General features: G+C 38.2%; 1 non-coding gene across 1 annotated transcript; it reads right to left on the bottom strand.

Annotated features, from left to right (window-relative positions):
- Positions 1–24886: 24886 nt before the first annotated feature.
- On the bottom strand, positions 24887–25017 carry LOC138832684 (small nucleolar RNA SNORA51). Its single transcript, XR_011373631.1, has one exon. It is a non-coding gene; the product is annotated as a small nucleolar RNA SNORA51 (small nucleolar RNA).
- Positions 25018–27463: the final 2446 nt, after the last annotated feature.

The raw sequence follows: 27463 nt of genomic DNA, 5'->3' as shown, positions 1-27463 counted from the left end.
AGTCTGTAATATATAACGGTGCTCACATGTTATATACCATATATGTGATCAGCAGCATGGGGATATTTGGTAGTGGTTCAACCAGATGAGTGGGAGTTCTTTGTTTCTTAAGTCCTGTTAGTTTTGTCATATCACCTAACATTTTGGATTTATCATCCACTTATCAGGGAGACCATGTACTGTTTGTCTCCTCGTTCTTGGCTTACCTCACTCAACATGATTCCTTCTAGCTCCATCCATTTCCCTGCAAATGCCATTATTTTGTCATTTCTAATGGCTGCATAATATTCCATTGTGTATAGATACCACAATTTTTGGATCCATTCATCTGTGGTGGGGCATCTAGGTTGTTTCCATATCCTAGCTATTGGGAACAGTGCTGCAATAAACATGGAGGTGCATGTGTCCTTGTATATTGGTTCCTGTTGTTCAGGGTAGATGCCTAGAAGTGGTATGACTGGGTCGTAAGGGAGGTCAATCTTTAGCTTTCTAAGGACCCTCCAGACTGCTTTCCAAAGTGGTGTTCTTTGTTTCTTAAGTCCTGTTAATTTTGTCGTATCACCTAACATTTTGGATTAAGCATCCACTTATCAGGGAGACCATGTACCGTTTGTCTCTTTGCTCTTGGCTTACCTCGCTCAACATGATTCCTTCTAACTCCATCCATTTCCCTGCAAATGCCATTATTTTGTCATTTCTAATGGCTGCATAATATTCCATTGTGTATAGATACCACAATTTTTGGATCCATTCATCTGTGGTGGGGCATCTGGGTTGTTTGCATAGCCTAGCTATTGTGAACAGTCCCAGCCCCATTTTTTAAAAGGATTCTGAATGACTAATTTTTCACACTTATGACTTACCACATTGAAAGGTCTTTGAAACGAGAACACAGTATTTACATCTACATTCTTTTTTTTAATTTATTTATTATTTTTTTTGTCGGTCGTGGGGCCTGAACTCTGAGCCTGGGCACTGTCCCTCAGCTCTTCAGCTCAAGGTTAGCACTCTACCACTTGAGCCACAGCGCCACTTCTGGCTTTTTCTGCTTATGTGGTGCTGAGGAATCGAACCCAGGGCCTCATGCATGCAAGGCAAGCACTCTACCACTGAGCCACCTTCCCAGCCCTACATCTACATTCTTATTTTGAGGAGAAGGAGTCCAATGTGATTCTTTCTTTTTTTGTATGCTGGCAGTTGTTTCTTTTTTTATAATATTTTTTATTGTAAAGATACTATACAGAAGGGTTAGAGTTACATGAATAAGGTAATGAGTACATTTTCTATCGTGCATTGTTACCCCCTCCTTTGTTTTTCCTCTACCATCCCTTCCCTGCCCACCTCCCCAACTCCTCCCTCCCTTCCCCTCCCCCCCCACAATGTTGTAAAGTTTGTTTTCAACATAGTGTCATATACATCTCATTGTTACAATGGGTCAACCTGTATCCCTTATTTCAGCTTTTTGTTATTTCCCTTCCCCTCCACAAATTTTTAAAAAAATGTATATACAAGATTCAGGGCACTGGAATCAAATACAGTGAAAACATGCTGTTGTTTTTAATGTACTATGTGATTTTTTTTGTTTCTTTTGTATGTTCTTCCCCCATGGTATAACCCTAATGTGATTTTTAAAAGGGTACCATCTTTTGAGTTCCTTCTCTGTGTTTTGTCTTCTCTCATTAGTTCTTCTAATGACCTGTCACTATAATCTTTTTTTTTTTTCTGGCTGTGGGGCTTGAACTCTGGGCCTGGGCTCTGTCCCTCAGCTCTATCAGCTTAATGCTAGAGCTCTACCACTTGAGCCACAGCACCACTTCCAGTTTTCTGGTAGTTTATTGGAGATAAGAGTTTCATGGACTTTACTGCCGGAACTGGCTTTGGACCGCGATGCTCAGATCTCAGTCTCCTGAGTAGCTAGGATTACAGGCATGAGCCACCGGTGTCCAGCTACTATGATCTTAACTATAACAAAACTCATTCTTTTGTGAAGATAATAATAATGAGGATCAAATGAGTCTATTTTTCCATGCAAGACAGGGAAAGGAACCATTAAACATTTTTCATTAAAAGTATATTTGCAAGAGAAATAAAAAAGAAAAGAAGCTTGAAGGCTAATCCATAAGATGAATTCAAAATACTTTCTTCTCCTATTTTTGTATCCTACTAAAGTTTAGAACCATAAAAAGCCAATAGGTAAGATGAAGGATGAAATATACCTCCATATATGTGTAATTTTATGTCATGAGCCAAGAAGTCTTGTAATACAGAAGGTAGAAATTTTAAGGAAATAATGGTAATGTCAAGCCATAAAGTTTCCCAAAAATAGTGTTATTTTGTAAATAGAAGTTTGGGTTGAGAGGACAAAAACCAGTTTCCTACAAACTCACAGAAATTTGTGTTTTAATTTTCTTGACTACAAGAGGGTAGGATGAAGCTAGGTGCCAGTTGCTCATGCCTATAATCTCAGCTACTCAGGAGGCTGAGATTCGAGAATTGTGGTTTAAAGTTGGCCTGAGAAGACAAATCTGCAAAAATTTTAATTCGTCTTAACCACCAAAAATCCAAAAGTAGAGGCATGGCTGAAGTGGAGGAGCATCAGCCATGAGCAAAATTACTGCATGAGAGCATGAGGTCTACTATTCAAATCCCTACACTGGCACAAAAACAAACAAAAACAAACAAAAAGAATGTAGGATAGAGCAGTCTTTTCTCTGGCGACAAAGGATCAGGAGTCTGGTGTGCATAGCGTATTGCACATGAAATTTTAGGTATATATAGCACTCTTAATGTGCTCATAAAATAGAGAAGAAAAACATCTATCCTATTTGAATATGAGAAATTAAATTGATCTACTAATAGCTCTTCTTTTTCTTAAGAGCTATGGCTTTTCATCTTGAAACAATTATTTATATGAGCTCAAACTTAAACCACAAAGGATGTCTTAGAAAGATTTTTAGCAGCCAAATCTCTATATGGAGTTTGCACTGATGTGTTTTACGCGTGTACACACACACACACACACACACACACACACACACACACACACACACACACACACACACACGGGCAGGCAGATATACAGACAGACTGACAATGTAAATCAGTCTTTGTGATTGTTTCTCATAAACTGTTGCTAAGTAATCCCTCTGTACGGTATTTTCACAATAAAAAAAATTGTTGCTAACTGCTGTGGTCAGGACACCAGATTCCTCCAGGTTCATATAGGAAGAGAACTGGATACTGATCTTAGAAGAATTTAATTTCAAGACAGTATTTTTGGAGACTTCTTTGTGTTTCCTAGATTTCCATAAGCAGAATTCATGCATTTTATTTGTATCTTATTCATGTCTCAGGTTGAAATGCCATCTTCTTATCTTAGGTCACTAACTAGACTCTTGGCTCTTAGAGAAGAGAGCTGTTCCTCACTCATATTTGTATCCTTTACTACACTCACCTTGGCCCTTTATCTGTAACAGGGTTACTTTTTTTTTTTTTTTCTTTTACGATTTTTTTTTTTATTGTAAAGATACTATACAGAGGGTTACAGTTACATGAGTGAGGCAATGAGTACACTTCCACTTCCTCTTGAACATTGTTACCCCCTCCATTGTTTTCCCCCTACCATCCCCTCCCTCCCTCCCTTCCCCAAGGTTCTTTTTTTTTTTTTTTTTGATTGTGATTAAGTGATTACTTAATTTCCGGAAATTCACAGTATTGTGGAATAATGATGCTCATTTAAAGTCACAAGTTCATTCTAACTTTCCTGGAGCAAATTGTCTATCACAGTCTGTAATATATAACGGTGCTCATATGTTATATACCATATATGTGATCAGCAGCATGGGGATATTTAGTAGTGGTTCAACCAGATGAGTGGGAGTTCTTTGTTTCTTAAGTCCTGTTAGTTTTGTCATATCACCTAACATTTTGGATTCATCATCCACTTATCAGGGAGACCATGTACTGTTTGTCTCTTCGTTCTTGGCTTACCTCGCTCAACATGATTCCTTCTAGCTCCATCCATTTCCCTGCAAATGCCATTATTTTGTCATTTCTAATGGCTGCATAATATTCCATTGTGTATAGATACCACAATTTTTGGATCCATTCATCTGTGGTGGGGCATCTAGGTTGTTTCCATATCCTAGCTATTGCGAACAGTGCTGCAATAAACATGGAGGTGCACGTGTCCTTGTATATTGGTTCCTGTTGTTCAGGGTAGATGCCTAGAAGTGGTATGACTGGGTCGTAAGGGAGGTCAATCTTTAGCTTTCTAAGGACCCTCCAGACTGCTTTCCAAAGTGGTTGTATGAGTGTACATTCCCACCAGCAGTGTAATAGCATTCCTCGTTCTCCACATCCCCTCCAGCATTTGTCGTTGGCTGATTTGTGGATGTGGGACATTCTGACTGGGGTAAGGTGGTATCTCAGGGTTGTCTTTATTTGCATTTCCTTCACCACCAGGGATGATGAACATTTCCTCATGTGTTTCTTTGCCATTTTTATTTCTTCATTTGAGAAGTCCCTCTTTAGTTCCCTTGCCCATTTAGTAATTGGTTTGTTGGGTTTGGGAGGGATTAGTTTCTTGAGTTCCCTGTATATACAGGATGTTAACCCCTTGTCTGATATATTGCTGGTAAATATTTTTTCCCAATTAGTTGGTTGTCTTTCTAGCTTGGTTGCGATAGCTTTATCTGTGCAGAAGCTTTTTATTTTAAGGTAGTCCCATTTGTCGAGTCTCTCTCCAATTTGTTGTGACCCTGGGACTCTGTTCAGGAAGTTCCTTCCTGTGCCTATTAGTTCAAGTGTCTCTCCTACTCTGTCCTGCAGTAGTTTCAGAGATTCAGGTTTAATGTTAAGGTCTTTAATCCATTTTGAGTTGATGTTGGTGCATGGTGATAGGCTGGGGTCCACTTTTAGTTTTCTGCATGTGGCTGCCCAGTTTTCCCAGCACCAGCGGTTGAAGAGGCTGTGTTTCTTCCATTGTATGTCTTTGGCTCCTTTGTCGAATATCAGCTGGCTGTAGGCCTGTGGGTTTATTTCTGGATCTTCTATTCTGTTCCATTGGTCTTCGGGTCTGTTTTTGTGCCAGTACCATGCTGTCTTTGTTATTATAGCTCTGTAGTAGAGTTTGAAGTTTGGCATGGATAGCCCTCCCATATTGTCTTTATCCCCTAGAATTGTTTTGGCTATTCTAGGTCTTTTGTTGTTCCATATGAATTTTTGGACTGTTTTCTGTATTTCAGTGATGTACGTCATTGGGATTTTAATAGGAATTGCGTTGAATTTGTATATTAGTTTTGGAAGTATTACCATCTTTACTATATTAAGTCGGCCTATCCAGGAGCATGGGAGGTCTTTCCATTTCCTAGTGTCTTCTGCAATTTCTTTCTTTAACTTTTTATAGTTCTCATTAAATAGTTCTTTTACATCTTTGGTTAGGTTAATTCCTAAATATTTTATTTTTCGGGAGGTTATTGTGAATGGGGTTGCTCCCTTTATTTCCCTCTCTTCCTGTACATTATCAGTGTATAGGAAGGCAACTGATTTTTGTGGGTTTATTTTGTATCCTGCTATTTTGCCGAAGTGATTTATGATTTCTAAGAGTTTGGGGATGGAGTTTTTGGGATCGTGGAGGTATAGTATCATGTCATCTGCAAAAAGGGATAGTTTAACTTCTTCTTTCCCTATGCGGATCCCTTTAATGTCTTTTTCTTGCCTTATTGCCCTGGCTAAGGGTTCTAGGACTATATTGAAGAGGAGTGGAGACAGTGGGCATCCTTGCCTTGTTCCTGATTTTAGGAGAATTGGTTGCAGCTTTTCCCCATTAAGTATAATATTGGCTATTGGTCTGTCATAAATGGCTTTTATTGTTTTTAGAAATGTTCCTTCTATTCCTATTTTCTCCAGAGCTTTTAGCATGAATGAATGTTGAATTTTGTCAAAGGCCTTTTCTGCATCTGTAGCGATAATCATGTGATTCTTGACCTTGGCTCTGTTGATATGTTGGATTACATTTATTGACTTACGTATGTTAAACCATCCCTGTGTCTCTGGGATGAAGCCTACCTGGTCATAATGAATTATTTTTTTTATGTGTTTCTGGATTCTGTTAGCTAGAATCTTGTTAAGGATCTTTGCATCTGTGTTCATCAAGGAGATTGGCCTGTAATTCTCCTTTTTGGTTGGGTCTTTGCCTGGTTTGGGGATGAGTGTGATATTGGCTTCGTAGAATGAGTTTGGGATAGCTCCTTCCTTCTCTGTTTCTCTGAAGAGCTTGAGGAGTATGGGTATTAGTTCTTGTTTAAAGGTCTTATAGAATTCTGCTGTGAATCCATCTGGTCCTGGGCTTTTTTTTGTTGGAAGACTTTTGATAGCTTCCTGTATCTCATTATAGGATATTGGCTTATTTAATTGGTTAACTTCTTCTTTGCTCAGTTTGGGCAACTTGTATTTCTCTAAAAATGCATCCATTTCTGCCCGATTTTCTTCCTTTAGAGAGTATAGCTTTTGAAAGTAGTCTGTTAGAATTGTTTGGATATCTTGGGTACGTGTGGTGATGTTTCCCGTGGCATCCCTAATCCTATTAATATGGGTTTCCTCTCTTCTTTTTTTAATTAATCTAGCCAAAGGGCCATCAATTTTGTTTATTTTTTCAAAGAACCAGCTTTTTGTTTGGTTTATTTTGGTTATGGTTTTCTGATTTTCTAATTGGTTAATCTCTGCTTTTAATTTGGTTATCTGGCTTCTTCTAGTAGCTTTAGGTCCCATTTTTTCCTGTTTTTCTAGCTGTTTTAATTGCAACATGAGATTATTTACTTGGTCTGTCTCCATTCTCTTGATGTGGGCACTGAGGGCAATAAATTTGCCCCTCAGGACTGCTTTTGCTGTGTCCCACAAGTTTCTTTGTGAGGTGTTTTCATTTTCATTGAATTGTAGGAAATGCTTTATTTCTTCTCTGATCTCTTCTGTTATCCAGGCATTGTTAAGGAGTGTGCTGTTCAATTTCCATGTATTGGAGAAATTTCTGCGGTATGCTTTGTTATTGAGAGCTAGCTTGATTCCACTGTGGTCAGATAGGATACAGGGGATTATGTCGATCCCTTTGTATTTGCTTAAGTTCCTTGCATGAACTATGATATGGTCTATTTTGGAGAAAGTTCCGTGAGCTGCTGAAAAGAATGTGTACTGTGTTGTTTTAGGGTAAAATACTCGGTAGATGTCAGTTAATTCCGCTTGAAGTATGGCCTCTCTTAATTCGGTAGCTTCTTTGCCAATCCTCTGGTTGGTAGACCTGTCCTTTGGTGAGAGTGGTGTGTTAAAGTCTCCTAGTATTATCGTATTGGGATCTATTTTATTCTGTAAGTTTGAGAGCATTTGTTTGACATATCTGGGTGCACCAATATTTGGGGCATATAAGTTGATGATGGTTATATCCTCCTCTTGGATTGTTCCCTTTATTAATATGTAGTGTCCGTCCTTGTCTTTCTGTACTGATTTTAATGAAAAGTTTATTTTGTCAGATATCAGGATAGCTACACCTGCTTTCTTACTGGGGGCGTTTGATTGGTAGATCCTTTTCCACCCCTTCACTCTGAGTTTGTTTGTATGTTTGGCTGAGAGGTGGGTCTCCTGAAGGCAACAGATGGATGGGTCTTGTTTTCTTATCCAGTCCTCAGTTCGTTTTCTTTTAATTGGCGAATTCAGCCCATTTATATTAAGAGAAAGTATAGAGAGATGCATTGTTGTCCCTGCCATTCCATTTTCCTAAGTTTTTCTTTTTTCCTTTCCTCCTGTGCTTGCTCAGTTAGACTTTGAGTAACGCCTGTTTGGGGCAGGCCCCAGTTCCTGGCTGCTTTCTTCAGGTTGTGTCCCCCCTCTTAGAATTCTTTGTAATGCTGGCTTAATGTTTATGTATTCATTTAGTTTTTCTTTGCTATTAAAAGTTTTCAGTTCTCCATCAAATGTGAATGCTAGCTTTGCCGGGTAGATCAGTCTGGGTTGGCAGTTATTGGCTCTCAGGGCTCGTATGGTGCTTTCCCAGGCTTTTCTTGCATTCATTGTTTGTGTGGAGAGATCTGCAGTAATTCTTATTTTTTTCCCATTGTAGTATAGCTCCTTCTTCATTTTTGCTGCATGCAGGATTGTTTCCTTATTATTCAGATCTATCATTTTTACTATAATGTGTCTAGAAGTGTTTCTCCTGGGGTCTTGCTTGTTGGGTGTTCAATAAGCTTTTGTGATGTAGTTAAGATGGTCGTTTTTGAGGTGGGGAAAATTTTCATTGATTATCTTGTTAAATAGGTGTTGCATTCCCTTGCTCTGGAATTCCTCACCTTCGTCCACTCCAATTATGCGAAGGTTAAATTTTTTAGCATTATCTGCTTGCTCTTGAATATCCCTTTGGTTTAATTTGAGTGTTTTTTCCATATCTGTCACTTTTTGGTCCAGTTGGTGTATTCTGTCTTCTGTATCTGACACCCTACCTTCCATTTCATTCACTCTGTTGACAGTGGCTTCTATTGTGGTTTGCATGGAGGAAATGGATCCCTTTATGGATTCAATGTTGGTTCTCAGAGTACTGATCTCACCTCTCAATGAGGTATGCATTACCTCTAATTTGGCATTTATCTCACTTCTTACTGAGGTTTGTGCAGCTTCTATTTTTGCATGCATCTCTTGTTTGATACCCTGTATCTCTTTGGATAGTTCATCCTTGTGCTCTTTCAATTTCTGATAAATTTCTCGCTTTATTTCTTGAGTCATTGCCTCCAGCAACCCTTGGAAGTAGCCTTTGTCTTCCATTCCTGCTTTGCTCCCACTGGGGCTCTCCCCTGTGTGGCTGCTGGCTTTTGAGGTGGGCTTGCTGTCCTGGGTGGTAGTAAACCTTGTGATTTTTCTCTGTGATTTTCGCATGGAGGTTCAGGAGACTGCTCTTCAATTTTGTTTTGGTGTGTCTGTCTTTGCTTGGTTGCTGATTCTGTATTGGTAGAGAGAGTCTGTGCCTGATCTGGGTTCTGTTGGGAGCCTATTTCCAGCTGCTATTCTGACCTACTTAGGATTCTCAGCTCTCTGCTGTAGATTGCTGGCAGTTCCCGCCTTTGGAAGGGTTGAGCAGCCTAGACTGCTTGTGTTTGCTCCTATGGGTGCTCTTGTGAAGAACAGATGCTCTGGATGCACTCTCCCAAATGCTGGAGTCTGCTATGAGCTCCTGATGTGTTTTTGTTTATTTGTTTTGGGCTGGTTGTGGGCTTGAACTCTAGGTTTGGGTGCTGTCCCTCAGCTTTTCAGCTCAAGGCTGGCACCCTACCGTTTGAGCCACAGCACCACTTCTGACCCTTTTTGCTTTTGTGATGCTGAGGAATCAGATCCAGGGCCTCATACATCCAAGACTATCACTCTATTGCTGAGCCGCCTTAACAGTCTGAGCTCCTGCTTACTATCAGGTGCTGGCAGCCTGTGTTGCCCAATTCTCAGTCTAGGGTATATGGGTGGAGTTTTGGTGGGGTTTGGGCTTCTCTTGTCCTGGGCCTCCAGGTCTTTTGTTGTCACAGGCGTGCTTCCCGGGGGAGTGTTGTTTCCTGGTTTTCTCCCCTCTGTTGAGGCGTATGCTCAGCTTTTTACTTCAATTGGGAGGAGTTGGTTGTGTTGTTCAGGCGCCGGATCCCCGGGCCTGGTTCCGGCCCCAGCCTGGAGCGCGCTTGTTAGGCCTGTGCTGATCTGTATACCACCTAGGTTATGCAGCCTGGAGCGCACTCGTTAGGCCTGTGCTGATGTGTATACCACCTAGGTTATACAGCCTGGGGGACACAGTTCGAATTTCTTCTACTGTTGGTAGTCTTGACCCAGGGGCGCTGTTCCTGGCTTGGGCATTTAAGCTCCCTTCCAGGGGTGCTCTTGCTCTAGCCTGGCCAGCTGAGTGTGCTCCACGGGCTGGTGGAGCTCTCAAACAGTTCCCAGTTTTAGTGGGTCTTGTGGTCCGGGTGCTGGGGTAGGGAGTCTAGGTCAGGGTCTGGGGATTCCCTCCAGCTCTGGTCTCCCTTGAGGGATACACTTCCCCTGTGGGGTACTCACCCTGGAGCTGGTTGTTTCTGTGTGGTGTAGGTCGTCAGTTGTTGTTGCAATCCGGGCTGGGTTGGGCGGTGGTGGCTCTGTGTGATTCTTTTCTGTCTCTGCCTCTGTCAAAGCTGTCGGGTCAAGAGTGTCCACGCTCAGGCAGCTTCTTCTTGGTACCTCTGGGGCCCGAGTGACCCTGCCGGGTCGTTGCGATCGTGATAGGGCGGGCGGGTGGTTTGCAGACAGGACCCTTTGTCGCACTGCTGGCGCCGAGGGGCTTTGGTGGGATGGAACCTCTCTGCTCGGGTGGAGAGTGCTGGATCGTTGCGATTGCGATCAGGCGGGCTGGGTGGTCTGCCGACAGGTCCTTTTGTCACTCTGCTGATGCCGAGCGGCTTTGGCGGGATGGAGCCTCTCTGCTCGGGTGGAGAGTGAGGGGTGGGGGTGGGATCCTCGTGGAGACTCCCGGCTGGTAGGTTTCTCTGTTCCTGGCGATCTGCTGTTCTGCAAACCAGTACCTGATGTTCTGAAAGCGGCCCCCTGTGTCTCTGCTGTGTCTCTGGGGCTCCCACAGCCCCCGCTGGGCCGGCTGGCGCACTGCCGCGCGGCCAGTAAAGGTTGGGGGAGGGGTCTTCGCTTTTCTCTGTTTTGAAATTCTTCTTTTTCTCTCTTTCTTTTTTTGTTATTCTCCGCCTCTGGTTTTTCTCTGAGTGTTCGTCTTTTTGTTGTTGTAGGTCTCTTGGGAAGATTAAGCGTAGGAACTCGAACTCTCTTTTTGGTTGGAGAGAGCTGTGGCGTTTCCCTACTGCCCCGTCGCCATCTTGGTCCCCCCTCCCAGGGTTACTTTTTAAAGTTGAAAAAATTAACTTTATTTCATCATCATTCAACCAATAACTTAGTTTTTGTAAATGTTTCTGAGTTCTAACTGGGAGAAAATTACTAGGAAGATTTAATTAACAATTAAAAATAACATGGATGGACTTGGTGGTTCACCCTTTTATCCCAGCTATTTGGGAAGTGAGGTCAGGAGGATTACAATTTGAGGCAAAAAGTTAACAAGACTATCTCAACAAATAATTTGGGATGCCTGTATTTCCAACTTCCCAGAAGGCATATATCTAAGACTGGTTCTGGGCAAAAACACAAGACTTCCAAAAACTAAAGCAAAAACAGACTGGATGCATGATTCAAGTGGTAGTGTGCTTGCCTCCTAACCACAGGGCCTCCATGCAAGTCCCAGTATCATCCAAAATGTAACACTTCAAAAAATAACAAAACTATAAGCACCAAATCCTAGCCTAGAATCTATCATGTCTGCCTCACGTAAAGAACGGATAAGAAATATTAAATGTCCACTAAAATATGTAAAATATTCTACTTCTTTGTAAGTATCTCTAATAAATCAAGATCTATTTAGAGTTAATCAGCAACTTGAAATTTACCCAAGAAAGGTTCAAATTGCAAAGCATTGGTTTCATTTTGCAAATTCAAAATACCCAGGTCAATTTTTCCCAGATTACTTTTACTAGCTTAGCTGCATTCTTTGAACTGACAGAGAACTTAGAGTTGAGAATTTTCTTATTCACTTCTAGATTGGAAGTAAAAAAAATAACAAGTAAAATTATTCCTACAAATAATAAAAGTGATGTGCATAGAAGATCTGTGGTTCATTCAATACCTCTAAGTTGGTTAGGAGGAAAATGACTCCAAACTCAGAAAATAACAGTGACCACAGTGTGTAGTAGCTGGTTTTCATATGCATTTTCAATAAAGGGACACCTGCCAAACTGCTCTATTACTTCCTTCAGCTTTACAGGTTCAGTCTTACCATGCTTGTGCCTTGAGGAAAGTTCAAATGCAGTGAAAAGGCCATATAATCCACCCATACAAGTTACCTCCAGATAAAACAGTGTCCTCCAGATTCTTACCCTGGGCTAGGACCCAGGCCAAAGACAACAAATAAAATAAAAGCCCAACAAAATAAAATGTGGTTCTGCTGGTTGTCTTTTCCCAAACACACAACAGGGCAGGAAGGTGGCTACTCTATTTGCCTAGCAGAGAAGAGTGATGAGAGACCAGTGATTGTGCAAGAATACAGGGTCCATAAGCAGATTATTGCTGTGCTCTGCATAATGTTTTCCTGTAGTAACAATGTCAGTTTTGTTCATTTCAAACTACTCATATCCTTGGATTTTTTTAAGAAGGGAAAGGAAGTGGGGTGCTGGTGGCTCTCACATGTAATCCTAGCTACTGAGGAGGCTAAGATCTGAAGACTGCGGTTCAAAGCAAGCCTGGGCAGGAAAAGTCTGTGAGACACATATGTCCAATAAACCACTCCAAAAACTGGAAGTGACATTGTGACTCAGGTGGTAGAGCACTAGCCTTGAGCTGAAGAGCTGAGGGACAGTGCCCAGGCCCAGAGTTCAAGCCCCATGGCCAACAAAAAAGGGGGGAAGGAACAACAGAAGGAGGAATTCATGAGCATAGTGAGGAAAATATAAAATGATACAGCACTCAGTCAGGCTTCCTAGCCCTTCCACAGAAGCACATCCTGCCACATTTCTTTGATTGGTTGGTGATGGGTTAGCCATATCAAAGTGTCACAGTCACCCTAGGAAAGACAAATGAGAAGATGCTTAAATTTGTGTTGACTGGAGCACCACACAGAGTAAAGATGAAAGGTAAAAGTCTAAATTAAAGAGTACTAAGCCATATTAAAGCTATCAGCACAACTATATTTATAGCAGCTTTATTCACCATGGCTAAGATATGGAACCAATCCTCAGTAGATGAATGGACCATGAAAATGTGATATATATATATATATATATATATATATATATATATATATATATATGAATTTTATGCCTCCATCAGGAAGAATGACACTGCCCCATTTGTAAGGAAATGGAAAGACTTGGAAAAATTCATATTAAGTGAAATGAGCCAGACCCAAAGAAACATAGGTCCCATGGTTTCCCTTATTTGCAATAAATAATGTACATCTAGGATAATCTTAGTAGATGAGCAGAATAGCTCAATAGCTACATACATATGACCATATAAGATGATGCTAAGCAAAATGAGCTCCAAGGCATGGACACAAGAGGTTTTGCTTTGATGTTGTTTTTAATGAACTATGTGATTTCATGTTTCTTTTGTATGTTCTTCTCCCTACAGTATATCCCCTGTTGTCACTGTATTTGATTTTGGTACCCTGGTATTGTATATACATTTATCTGAATTAGGGAAGGGAAGGGGAACAACAGAATGGTAAGACAAAGGACAAGGGGGGAACCAATGCAACAGTGACATTCACAAGACAACATGTTGGAAATGATCTGTACAACTCAGGGGAGGAGGGATTGAAGGGGAGCAAGGGAAAGTGGGAGAAAAATGAGGGAAAGGGTAACAAGTTTGACAAGAAATATACTTATTACCTTACTTAAGTAACTGTAACCCCTCTGTACATCACCTTGACAATAAAAAATAAAATAAGAGGAACTATATAAAAAATGAAAGAGTAAAGCCCAGGGAGAATTATGTTCCTGAAGAAAAGGTGCAGCTTGATAGCTATGTGATTGGCAGGTGGCCCATTACCTTTAAGAAAATGTGAAGTATGTGCCATGTAGACAAAGACAATGCACGTCAACATACTCAAGAACTCTCTTGGGCAGGCATGAGAGGCAGTTAGTATTTGCTTTTCAGAGCCATTGGGTCCACCCTGTCTCACACTAAAAGAAGAAAATGTCTCTGACACCTTCAAATCATCATGCGTGCACAACACACAGTACAACACTGGAATATGGCCCAGTTCTCACTGAAAAGCATCTGACTCAGTAGAGGCATTTGTGTGATGGTGGTTCATTTCTGTGGTTCATTTCTGTTCTCTTCACAGGAGTCAGACTTTATTCCTCTATTTAAGAACTAAACATATTAGTAGGATCAGACTCAGACTCTTCTTTTAACCTTCATATAAAACTTAAAAGATTGATGAGAACTTTCTACTTACCCTAGCCTTCTTTCCAGACACACAGACATCTGGAGATTCAGCAATATCTAGAGCTATTGGCCAGATTCACCTAGAAAAAAGACAGGCAGCAGGGACTGAGGGGTTTTGGAATACTTTTGAGATAGTCTAATACTCAACACTGCTCTTTTTATTGAGAGAAGGATATTTGGAGGATAATCAGAGAGAGAGAGAGAGAGGAGAGAAAGAGAGAGAGAGAAAGACAGACAGACAGACATACACACACACTCACATACCACAGAGAATATGAATTACCTGAGGATTATAAAGTGAATGAACAATTTGGTAGAAGCAGTCACCAGTTTGTTTTTGTAAAATGTTGAGAGGATTTTATAAGATGAAACGTATGAATTGTTTATTAAACTCCAAATCCAACTAATAATACTCAATATAAACCCCTCCTTTTTCCCATGTTGGAGATCATTATGTAGGAATCTGTATCTCTTTCCTCTAAGGTCTTAGCTTATTTACTTCCTGTCTTCCCACAATGCTACATATTAGCCTTCATAGAGCAAATACTTAATGAATATTTTCTAATTTAAAAGCATGATCTTTATGTAAAAGAACATAAATGGAAAGAGAAAAAAATGAATCATCCAAAGAAATTAGAGACCAAGTTGACTTGTAAATCAAGGTTTACTGTTAGCAAGAGAACATTTTTTAGAGAGAACCCCAGCCATTGAGAGAAGGAAGAACAGAAACTTGGGTAAAAAAGGCAACACCTCACAATATTATCTCTCCCCTTATGCAACTAACCACCCCTTCTATTACCACCATTACACACACACACACACACACACACACACACACACACACACACACACACACACACACACACACACACACACACACGAGTACTTATTTGCATGCACCAGAAACCATACTGACAAATGGAAGCTGTGAGTAACCCTGAAAGTACTTCGAGTCCATGGTTCTGGTAAAGGAGGCAGCTATAAGGTACAGTGATAATAGTGACACTGGTGGCCACTTCAATAAACCATAAGAAGGTCCCAAGATCCCAAGTCCTTGCACATCCCCTAATGACCAATATTTGCCAATCAATAAAGCATAATCTTTAATGTATAACATTTTACTCAAGGACAATTCAGCTGGGACTTGACTCTTACCTGACATAATGGATCAAAACCACCAACTTGATGGAGGGATAGACTTCCATTGTGTATATATACCACATTTTCTTGATCCATTCATCTACTGAGGGGCATCTGGGTTGGTTCCATATCTTAGCTATGGTAAATAATGCTGCAATAAACATAGTTGTGCTGTTAGCTTTAGTATGGTCTTGTTTGTGATCATTCAGATAAATGCCCAAAAGTAGGATTGCTGGATCATAGGGGAGCTCTATGTGGATTTTGAGGAACCTCTATACTACATCAGAAAGAATGACATTACTTCATTTGTTAGGAAATGGAAAGACTTGGAAAAAATTATATGAAGTGAAATAAGCCAGGCCCAAAGAAATATAGGTCCCATGCTTTTCCTTATTTGCAATAACTAGTATATGTCTGAGACAAGCAGAAAAGGTCAGATAAGTTGATGTTAGGCGAAATGAACGGCAAGATAAGGACTCAAATGGTTTTTCTTTCTTGCTATTGTTTCTAACATATTTATGAGATATTTCTTTGTTGCTTTGTATGTCCCTCCCCCACGGTATAACCCCTGTTTTCACTGTATTTGATGTTGGTATAATTTATGGAGGGGAAGGGAAAAAAACAAATTGTTTAAATAGGGATACAGGTGGACCCATTGCAACAATGAGATGTACAAGACATTATGTTGAAAAATGAACTTTACAACTTTAGCATGGAGGGTGGGGGTGGCATGGGGTGGGGGATGGGAAGGGATGGGAAGGGGAAACAAGGGAGGAGGCTACAATGCTTGATAAGAAATGTACTCATTACCTTGCTCATGTAATTGTAACCCCTCTATACAGTATTTTCACTACAAAAAAATTTTTAAAGCCAAAAAAACCCCACACCAAACAAACACCAACTTTACTAAGTTGGTATTTACTAAGTCAGAGTTTCCATAAGCCCTGTGGCTGATCTGATGGAGATGGAGGAATGATTCTGGGAGAGGGAGAGTCAATGCCTCTACCCATCTCATCAGCAGAGTCTAGGATAATGCATATGGAAATAACCATTTAAACAGCTGTCAGATTAAATTTGAAAAGAAAGGTAAAAAGGTAAGAAGGAAGACAACGAAGTATAAACAAAAGTAAAGGAGAAGAAATACCATCAATTGAAGTAGTTACAACTGGTGAATTCATGTAGAAGCTGAAGAAACTAAGATGACTACTATTACAACATTAAAATAAACTATTAGGAAAAAACAACTATTAGGAAGAGATTTTGAACAACTATCCAAATTCTCTAAGAAGTATAAAGACAAAGAAAGTTGCAGTAAAAAGAAACTTTCATTAGACATAAAGAAAGCTGGTCGATAAGGATGACACACCAAGTTTCAAGCTTACATACCATTTGTCCTTGCAGGTGTCTGAGGAAAAAAAATATTATTTTTCTTAACTAAATTGGCTCTAGACCTACCCAAAGCAAGTGGCTGAACCAGGAATCACTTCTGCTGCCTTCCTGAGCTCTGATTTTATTCAATTTTCTATTGCTTATCTTCTAAATGCGCTTGTAATAACCTGCCTACTTCCTAGCACCTTCTTGTAAATGTGATGCCTATCTGGGTTTATCCCAGCTAAGTAAACTGAATTCAATAAAACCCATCCTGGGTTATTCTCCAGGAGAGTTATTACTCCACTAACAGGCTACTGTTGCTACTGTTACCTAATGCTTTAACTTCTCCTTTAGGCTTGAGTTATGCTACGTTATTGTATATCTAAGATAAGAGGCTGTCTGGAGTCTGTTCAATGTTATCATATAACACATGGTGACTTTTTTATTGAAGGCACTCCATGAGTATTACTGGTCTGATGTGTTATTGAAACAAATTCAGAGACCCTGTGTGTGTGCACACACTTGTATGCATATGTATGTGCACATGTTTATACCTATACATTTGAATACATAGAAAAATAAATGATGAACCTCAAACAAAATTACAAGGTTACTTTCCACAGTTAGCTGGCCATCTGTTTTATTAACCTCATTTAAAGCTTAAAGAAAAATCATCATAGTGGAAACTGCTCTCTCTCTCTCTCTCCCCATGCTGACTAATCCAGCTTCTCTCCTATTTCTGCCACTTACAATCCTTGAGGATCCTGGAATTCCCAAATCTAATGTCCTCAGACTCCCAGGCCTTCACAGAGTTAAAAGTAGAGTGAAGGCCACATTAAAGCTTGTTAGTACAAATATGTTCAGCTTGTTAGTACAAATATGTTCATTATAGCATTATTCAGCATAGCTAAAATATGCAACCAACCCAGATACGCCTCAGTAGATGTATAGATCAAGAAAATGTGATATATATATATGTATATATTCATATGCATATATATATATGATGACACAGCCCCATTTGTTAGGAAATGGAAAGACTTGAAAAATTATATTAAGTGAAGCCAGGCCCAAAGAAACATAGGTCCCATGGTTTCCCTTATTTGCAATAACTAGTATATGCCTAAGACAATGTTATCAGATGAGCAGAAAAGCTGAAAAGTTATGTACATATGACCATATAAGATGATGATAAATGAAATGAACTCCAAGGCATGGACACACAAGAGGTTTTTCTTTGTTATTGTTGTTTTAATGTACTATATGAATTTTTTCTTTGTTTCTTTGTATGTTCTTCCTCCTATAGTATATCCCTGTTGTCACTGTATTTGACTTTGGTACCTTGCATCTTATATGTACATTTATCCAATTTGGGGAGGGGAAGGAAAATAACAATATACTGAAACAAGGACACTGGATGACCCACTGCCACAATGAGACTCACAAGACACTGGGTTGGAAATGAACCTTACTACTTTGGGGGAAGGAGTGGGATAGTAGGGGAGGGATAGTGGGAGAAAAACAAAGGAGGGGTTTACAATGCCCAACCAGAGAGGTACTCATAACCTTACTGATGTAACTGTAACCTCTCTGTACAGCATCTTTACAAGAAAAGAAAAAAAAAAAACAGGGTGTTTGGGTAGCGCACCAATGTTTCAAATGGCCAATGGAAATTTTACATCTCGTAAAAGCTAACAGTCTCCCTTCTTTGTTTGGGTTTTTATCAACCCCTTGAATAACTGGTTATGCATACCTGATTTTGATGAATCAATTATTAGTGAAAATTATCAAAACACTTGTTCCATAGGAGAAATTATTTTAAAACCACGAATCCCCCAAAAAGGAAAAATCATAGTCCTTGTAAAAAGAAAAACATTGGGTCCCTTAGTCATGAAAGCCACAATAAGGGACATATGAAAAGGAATCTGGGAAGAGGGATACTACCTTGTACTCCATCACATAGTAATGGAAAATATACCCAGAAACCTCACGAAATAAAAAAAAACTCCATCCCCCAGAAAGAAGGGTTAAAAACTAATGCTTGCATTTCTGAGATTCCACTCAAGGACCAAGATAGGAAAAACTTCTTTAGACTTTTACTGAATTTTATTTTGTATACTCTGATGAATTCTCAGTATCGAGGAACAATTAGAAGAGTAGGAATAACATAGTAGGAAAGGATATGACCTGAATAAAACCAACTTATGAACCCTAAGATATGTATTCAAATGTTTTTTCTTTCATGCGATTGTTTCTAACACATTTATAAGATTATTTCTTTGTTGCTTTGTATGTCCCTCCCCCACAGTATAGCCCCTGCTTTCACTTATTTCGTGTTGGTATAATTTGTGGAGGGAAAGGGGAAAAACAAATCACTTAAATAGGGATACAGGTGGACCCATTGCAACTTTGGTGGTGATCTATAGTCCAAATAAAGAAGCAAGATCGCCATATAATACACAGATTAAAAGCCACACATCTTATTCCTTGAAAAGGAATAGCTGTGACAATTTATTAAATCAAGTATGTTAAGAATTAATGTTAAAGCACTCCAAGCATTCTCACAGTGAGAACAAAGTAGGATATTCTTGGGAGAGGATCACAATGCCTATTGAAATGAACTCCAAAAAATGGAAACAAGAGTTTTTTCCTATTGTAATGTTTGCAGTTATTTTTCTCTCTCTTTTTCCTTTGGTTTATTCCCTTTGTCACTGTTTTTGATTTCTGTACCCTTTGTTTTGTATATAGGTTTATCTGATTTAAGGAGGGGAAGGGGAATCACAGAAACAGTGGCAAAGGGTGAAACAATTCAACAGTGATACTCACTAGATACTATGCTGGAAATAAACTTAGCAACTTGGATGTGTGCCAGTGGCATATGCCTGTAATCCTAGCTACTCAGGAGACTGAGATCTGAGGATCATGGTTCAAAGCCAGCCAGGGCAGGAAAGTCTATGAGACTCTTATCTCCAATTAACCACTCAGAAAACCAGAAGTGGTGCTGTGGCTCAAGTGGTAGAGGGCTAGCCTTGAGCTGAGGGACAGCACCCAGGCCCAGAGTTCAAGCCCCATGGCCCACCAAAAAAAAAAAAAAAGGAATGAAGCCTTGACATACTACTAAAATGTGGATGACCATGGAATACTACTCAGCTAATAAGAGGAATCTTATGATTCTGGATTTTAGAAAGCCCATCTCAAAATTCCATACACTATGTAATTTCACACGTATGACATTTTTTTCAGAGACAAAGTTTCATTGTGCAGCCCAGGCTAGTATCAAACTCAAGGTCCTGATTCCTCCATCTTCCAGGTTATAGGATTTCAGGGAAGTGCCACTATGCCCAGCTTATAAAATGATCTTAAAATATTTATAAAATATAGAATCTTTATATAATATAGAAATGAAAAATACATATTTTATTAGATAACCATAAATTTAAATAGTGAGCTGGGTGCTGGTAGTTCATGCCTGTAATTCTAGCTACTCAGGAGGCTGAGATCTGAGGATTATGATTTGAAGCTAGAGCAGGTACGAAAGTCTGTAAGACTCTTATCTCCAATAAACTACCCAGAAAAGGCTGGAAGTAATGTTGTGGCTCAAGTGGCAGAATACTAGCCTAAATATAATGAAGTTATGGAACAGCACTAAGGCCCTGAATTCAAACCCCAGGACCAGCATATAACCACATACACATGCACGTGTGCGTAAACACACATTTAAGTAGTGAGTATCTGATAACATTAACACATTGATAATAGTAATAATGTCAATTATTTATTGAGTTCTGACATTTAGGCATACATATTACAAACAAATATGTTATCTGGAAGTTGTTTCATAGTAATTGTTAAGTAAATGTTGAGTAAGGGACAGCATTAAGTCCATATCACCTTTGCTAATAGGATTTCAGAGACAGGGCTTAGTTATATGATCAGGCCTAATTGCAGATGAGGCTGAAATATTTTGCCTACTCTGCTCCCAAGAGAAAAGGGGAAGCATATTTGGGTGCACTATTGTCACCTCCATCAGAGCATCAGATGGCCATAAAAATGTTTTATATATGGGTATATGTACACATATATTTGCCTATATATGCACATGTATTCATGTAAATATGTACACACATACATATAAATACATACATATACATATACACTCAAATGATCTGTCATATCTTGGAAACACACAATGTATCCCTCATTAAGTTTAGGGGAAACAAAGGAGTTGTGCTTTCAATATTTTGTTTGTTTGTGTGGTACTTGCGAGGAAACCACTTAAGCCAAACTCCGATTCCTTTTTGCTTTAGTTATTTTTCAGATAGAGTCTCATGTTTTTACCTTGGGCAGGCTTTGGACTAAGTGCTCCTACTTACACTTTCTGTGTGGCTGGGATTGCAGATGAATATTGCCATGCCTAGCTCTTTAATTAAGATGGGGGTCTGGTTGACTTTTTTACCCAGCTCAATCTTAAGCCCAGATCTTCCTATCCCTACCTACAGAGTAGGTGGGATTACAAGGGTGCATAATCTCATCTGGCCCTCACTGCTTTTTTCCCCAAAATAGTTTGGAAGAAATAGCTGAAGGAAGCCTATTACATCAAAACTACATAAATTAGAAGAAGTAAAATTATCTTACTTTTAGGAGTTATGATTAATTAGCTAAAGTAGGTGAATCGACTAAAGGAATTATTTCAGACAATAATTCACAAAGTAGATGCACACACATGTTATATGTATAATATAATGACTTCTATATTAATTTTCATACATATAAACAAAAATCACTAGAAAATATATTTGAGGTAAAGACAGCAAGCTGTAGGCAGGGCCACATTCCTTTCTAGACCTCTATGGTAGAATCTGTTCTCGTCATTTCCAACTCCTACAAGTCATGGCTTTCTTTGGCTTATTTTCTGCCAGTACTGTTACATTTCCCTGAAAATTCTGTGTAGTCATGTCTCTTTTACTCTGAAGACAGATTGGAAAAATCCTCTTGGTTATAAGGATCCATCTAATTAAATAACCTTAAAAAATTCCCCATCCCAAAGTTTTTAATTAAATCGTATCTGTGGCTATGGAGGGTAACATACTTTTTAGTAATCAGGGATCTGGCTATGGATAGCTTGCTTGTGGGAGACATTATTCTGAATACCATAACATGATTCTAATTCATATATATACAGTAATGAAATGTAATAGAAAAATATCACAGAAATATTTTACAAAGTCTAATGGCAGGCTACAATAAAAACACAATGAGTTGATTTATTAAATTTCATTTCATGTCAGTGGGAAAAGATTACTTATTCAATACTTATTGAGATAACCAGATAATAATTGGAAATTAATTAAATTGGATGCCAACCTCATTCACTACAACAAAATTCACTCAAGATGAATCAAAGACTTAAATGTAAAAAAAAAATGTAGTGGAACTTTCATACCCCTTAATGAGAAACACATAAAAGAAAATAGTAGCAAACTCAACTACATAAAAATATAAAATATGTACAGTAATACATTAACAAAATCAAAACACAAAAACTGTATTTTTAAAATTTTCCAACTCATCTCATTGCATAATATCTTAATGTATAAGCAACTCCCACAAATCAATATAAAGGAATCCAAAAGAAAAATAGGAGCTACAGATATAACTTTTGTATCAAATTAAAGACCAGTTTCCAAGACCAAGTAGGGATAATATTTAAATTATGTGTCCCTTTTTGCCTTGAATTATTGAAAGTTGATTATAAAAAGATTTAGGGGGGTAAAATTGGGTGGGGGGAGGGGGGAGGCAGGGAAGGGAAGTGAAGGGTAAACAAAGGAGGAGGCTGCAATGCTTGGTAAGAAATGTATGCATTATCCTGCCCATGTAATTGTAGCCCCTCTGTACAGTATGTTCTCAAATAAAATAAAATACAATTAAAAAAAAAAAAAAAAAAAAAAAGATTTCTTACATCAAATTTACTGGTATAAATCATCTTTTAGACATGGTAATAGAATATCAAGCAGAATTTTGTGTGGGTAGATTTCTCTCTTCCTACCACCTTTCCCAAGCAAATATTCTGGGAAATGAGGCACTTTCTTCCTGAATTTAGTATGTTTCAGTGTGACATCATTCTTTCTTTATTCACCAGATACTTTGAACTTGACCCACAACCCAAACTACATTCTTTTCTTGTTGGAATTTTAAGTATCAGGAAGCTTATTTTAACTACACAATAAGAGCTTTCCCTGTAAAGATTAATTTTTATAAGTTCCCCCAAATAATTTTGCAAGTATCATTTGGCAAAGTGTCTAAAGCAGTTATAAATACTTATCCTACCTGCTTTAACTGTTGGCAATGCTATACAGTATAATGCTGTTTATGGATATGTGTGTGTCTTCAAAATCTATTTTCCAATATAATTATTGATTCCTTCATATTATTGTCTTCCTTTGCTTATGAGATAATCCTGAAATAGAATATTATTCAGCAAATAATACAGTATGTTCTCCACCCTCAGTCTGATTGACCCTTAAATCTTTGTCTAATAGGAAGTACAATCTTTACAATGAAAGTTCTGGAACACAGATTAATAATGACACTTCTCTCATAGATGTAGGCTTTATGACAACCACCAAAATAAAAATAACATTTTTGTTCTTTATTTTCTGTATTTCCCATGGTAGATATCAGTCTTTGTGGCATATAATTTCTTCCCCTCACTCTGGGAATAGTCTTAAACACAAGATCTGTCTGCGTATAAGAGTCTACTTCTCTAACCATATTCATAAAGAAAGATATAAAGCAAAAAGGCAGCCTTTCTGTGAGGACCAGAAACATAGATGCCAGACCCAGGAGTTGTTGGCTGGGTGCTATGGTTCCTGTTATGTGGAGAAGCCTTATTTGTAGGCAGCACAAGACTCAATGCAACAATATAGAAACAAACACATAGGAGAAAGTAAGGCTTGAGGGTTTGGTTTTATTTTTTTGTAGAGAACTCAGGGATTTGGCGCTGCCCCTTAGCTTTTATCCCTCAGGGCTGGCACTCAATCACTTGAGCCACATCTCCATTTCTAACTTTTTGGTGGTAAATTGGAGTTAAGAATTCCAAAGACTTTCATGCCCAGGCTGGTTTTAAGGCACAGTCCCTAGATCTCAGCTTCCTAAATAACTAGAATTACAAGTGTGAGCCACCAATACCGTGTTGCTTGAGGATCCTGACATCTCAGTTCCTGTGGATCCTAGGCCTCACTGTATCTTTCTCCCACAATTAAATGAGGTCTTCCAGTAATCCTCCCCAAACTGCTCATTTGGGCTAAGCTAAGATGTTGAGTTATGTTCCCTAACAGCTGTAACTAATGTACTCTGCTTATGTGAATATCATCTTTTCAAACATATCTACTGAATAAGCCCGTGTGCCCTAGGTTTAAATTCTTTGCCTGATCGTTTAAAAGGAATGTGAACTTAGAATCACTTATTTAACCTCTTTAACCTCAATTTTCTCCAGAATATGATGATACTGATAATAAATGCATAGGAGAGCTCAGTGAATAATACAAGAAAATGTGGTTATAATAATGCCTTAAAGAATAGTGATCAAAGATAATGATCATATTTGTAGTAATATCATATAGAATTGTATTCATATATGTTCTCATATGTAAAATTGGACATATAATCCAGTAATACATTCAGAGCAAATGATGAAAACAAGCTTTTTACATGCATTTCTTAAGTATTGGTTATGATACTAATATAATCATCTCATCAAATGCTCATAAAACCTATAAAGTAGAAAATGCCATCCTGACATTACTAATAGTCAAATTATATAATTTTCCCAAAGTTATATAACTAAGGATATATAGGTCTGCAATTAAAGATAATGCCTTTTGATTTCAAAGTCTATATTTCTAAAACTTTTTTGTTTGTGTATTTGTCACAGGTAAAGAAAACTATGCAAACACTAAATATATTAGTTTAAATGAATGTTTCACTAAATGAATTTTCAGAGTGCATTCAATGTAATTAGCCATGACTCACACAAAAAAATAGAATTAGATAGATTTGTCAGCATGCCAGATGCTCCCTAGTGCCTTCCAGCCACCACTGTGATGACTTGTATTGTTTCCACATAGGTAAGCTAGAAAAGCTAGAGCTACACTTCTCAAAACTTCCTATAGGATTCCAGTTAAGTTCTCACATGTTTTAGTACTTTTTTTCTCATTTTGTCATTTCATATATTGTAAAAGTATATCATGTTGATTTGTCCATTTTAGTGCTGATTATTAATTGGGAGGAAGTTTCCAGGCTTGATTTAGTTTTTTTCCCTTGTCTCCCCATTCACAATACAGACTAGGCACAGGCCTGGGCTGAGGTGTATATGGGGTAGGTTTACTCTGCCTCCTCTTTTTATACAGTCAGTGTAAGAACACAGCCTGTGGTGAGCCCCCGGAGGCCTCCAGGCTTGATTTATTATGGATAATGCTACTATAAACATTTTGTTCCTATCTGTGAGTGTAAATGTCAAGCCTTTCTGTTTGGTAAATAAGTAGAATTGCTGGGACACAGTGTATTTATACATGTAACAGAAAATATTGAACTGTTTCCTAAAGTATTTATGTCAATCTATATTCCTACTATAATACATGTATTACAAAGAGCTTAGCCTACTCTATTGCTTGCCTTTGTGCTCTTCAAGAGGAGTCTGCAGATAAACACAAGTGTTTCAGGTTAAAATGATCCAATTTATCCATTTTTCCCCTATAGCTAAGGCTTTTCATGTTCTAATTAGTAAGTCTCTACCTTTAAGAACATGAAAAAATAGCCCTATATTATCTTCTGGAAATACAATTGTTTTGCCTTTCACAACAGATTTGATAGTTACCAGATTTTCTCTTTTTTTGTATGTTTTTTTTTATTGTGAAAGTACTGTACAGAGGGGTTACTGTTACATGAGCAAGGTAATGAGTACATTTCCTATCCAGCATTGTTGCCTCCTCCTTTGCTTTTTCCCCTATGGTCACTTCCCTCCGCCTCCTCAGTTACACCCTCCTTAACCCTTCCACCCCCTTCCCCCCCCTGCCTAAATTGTAAAGTTCATTTTCAACATAGAATCTTGTACATCTCATTGTTGCAATGGGTCAACCTGTATCCCTATTTAAGCATTTTGTTTTCCTCCTTCCTCTCCCCAAATTAGAAAAGTGTATTTACAAGATGCAGGGCACACAAAAGAGGAGGCAACAATGATGGATAAGAAATGTACTCATTACCTTGTTCATGTAATTGTAACCCCTCTGTATGGTATTTTCACAATTTAAAAAGACATTAATTTAAAAAAAAGAAGAAGAAAACAAGATGCAGGGCACTGACATCAAATACAGTGAAACAGGGGTTATACCGTGGGGGAGAACATACAAAGAAACAAAAAAATCACATGGTACATGATAAATACATTAGAAACAATTGCAAGAAAGAAAAGAAATATTTGTGTCCATATCTTGGGGTTCATTCCGCTTAACATCATCTTATATGGTCATATGTACATAGCTTTTGACCTTTTCTACTTGTCCTACAGATGTACTAGTTATTACAAATAAGGGAAACCATGGGACCTATGTTTCTTTGGATTACTTCGCTTAATATAATTTTTTCCAAGTCTTTCCATTTCCTAACAAATGAGGCAATGCCATTCTTTCTGATGGAGGCATAGAATTCCAATATATATATGGCACATTTTCTTGATCCATTCATCTATTGAGGGGCATCTGGGTTGGTTCCATATCTTAGCTATGGTAAATAATGCTGTGATAAACATAGTTGTGCCAGTAGCCTTAGTATGGCCTTGTTTGTGATCATTTGGGTAAATGCCCAAAAGTGGGATTGCTGGGTCAGGGGAGCTCTACGTGGAGTCTGAAGTGAGACAGAGATTCAATTCTATTTACTTCAAATGGTCGTTAAATTGATATAGGACCATTCCTCGAAAAAATCATCTCTATCAAAAATTAATTCTAGATAAGTAACTGTGAATAAATTGAATGAATGCCTTTGATTCTATTCTGTTTATTTGCCATTTCCACATTGTTCAAGTTACTCTAAATTTATAATATGGCTTAATTCCAGTAGAACACAGTCTCTTCCCTTACTTTTCAAGAACAATATGGATTATTTTTCAGTATTAAGGATTTATCTTAGAGTCTCAAAAATTCTAGGTAATCTTGCTAGTTATTTTAGCCCTCAGAATAGCTATTCTAGATCTTGTTTTTCCATATATAAAATTTCAAAATAACATCAATATCCACCAAAAAAACTATAACAATTTTTGTACTAAAGCTAGGAACCTTCTGTATTATTTTTGCAACATTTCTGTAAGTTAAAATTTATTCAAAATTTTAAAGAGGAATAAAGGGAAGATAAGTTACATGGGTTTATGGAATACATCAGAACCTCTTTAACTTTTTTTTAATATTCTTTGGGAGAGTTTGTATAAAATTAATATAATTTCTTCCACATTTGGTAGAATTCATCAGCAAAATCATCTAGATTAGAGTTTTCTTTCTGGGATAGTTTGAAATTATGAATTAAATTTAATAATAAGGACAGTTAAAAGATTTTTCTTGGAACTATTTTTGATTTAATTAAGAACTTACCTACTTACTTCATTTAATTTTTTAATTTGCTGACATGAAGATTTCTAGAAACCCTCTAATTACCTTTCTACTGTCTATAGGAACTATATAGATGCCACCTACCTGTATCATTTCTGATATTGGCTATTTGCCTCTTCTTATTTTCCTGATCATTCTTGTAAAGGTTTTACCAACTTTATTCATCTTTTCAAGTAAAAATTTTATTTATTTATTTTTTGTCAGTTATGGGGCCTGGACGCTGCCCCTCAGCTCTTCAG

The sequence above is a fragment of the Dipodomys merriami genome, unplaced genomic scaffold (assembly GCF_024711535.1).
Source record: "Dipodomys merriami isolate MVZ:Mamm:240054 unplaced genomic scaffold, mDipMer1.0.p SCAF_2, whole genome shotgun sequence".
Taxonomy (NCBI): Eukaryota; Metazoa; Chordata; class Mammalia; order Rodentia; family Heteromyidae; genus Dipodomys; species Dipodomys merriami.
This window is presented reverse-complemented; position numbering and strand designations above follow the sequence as displayed.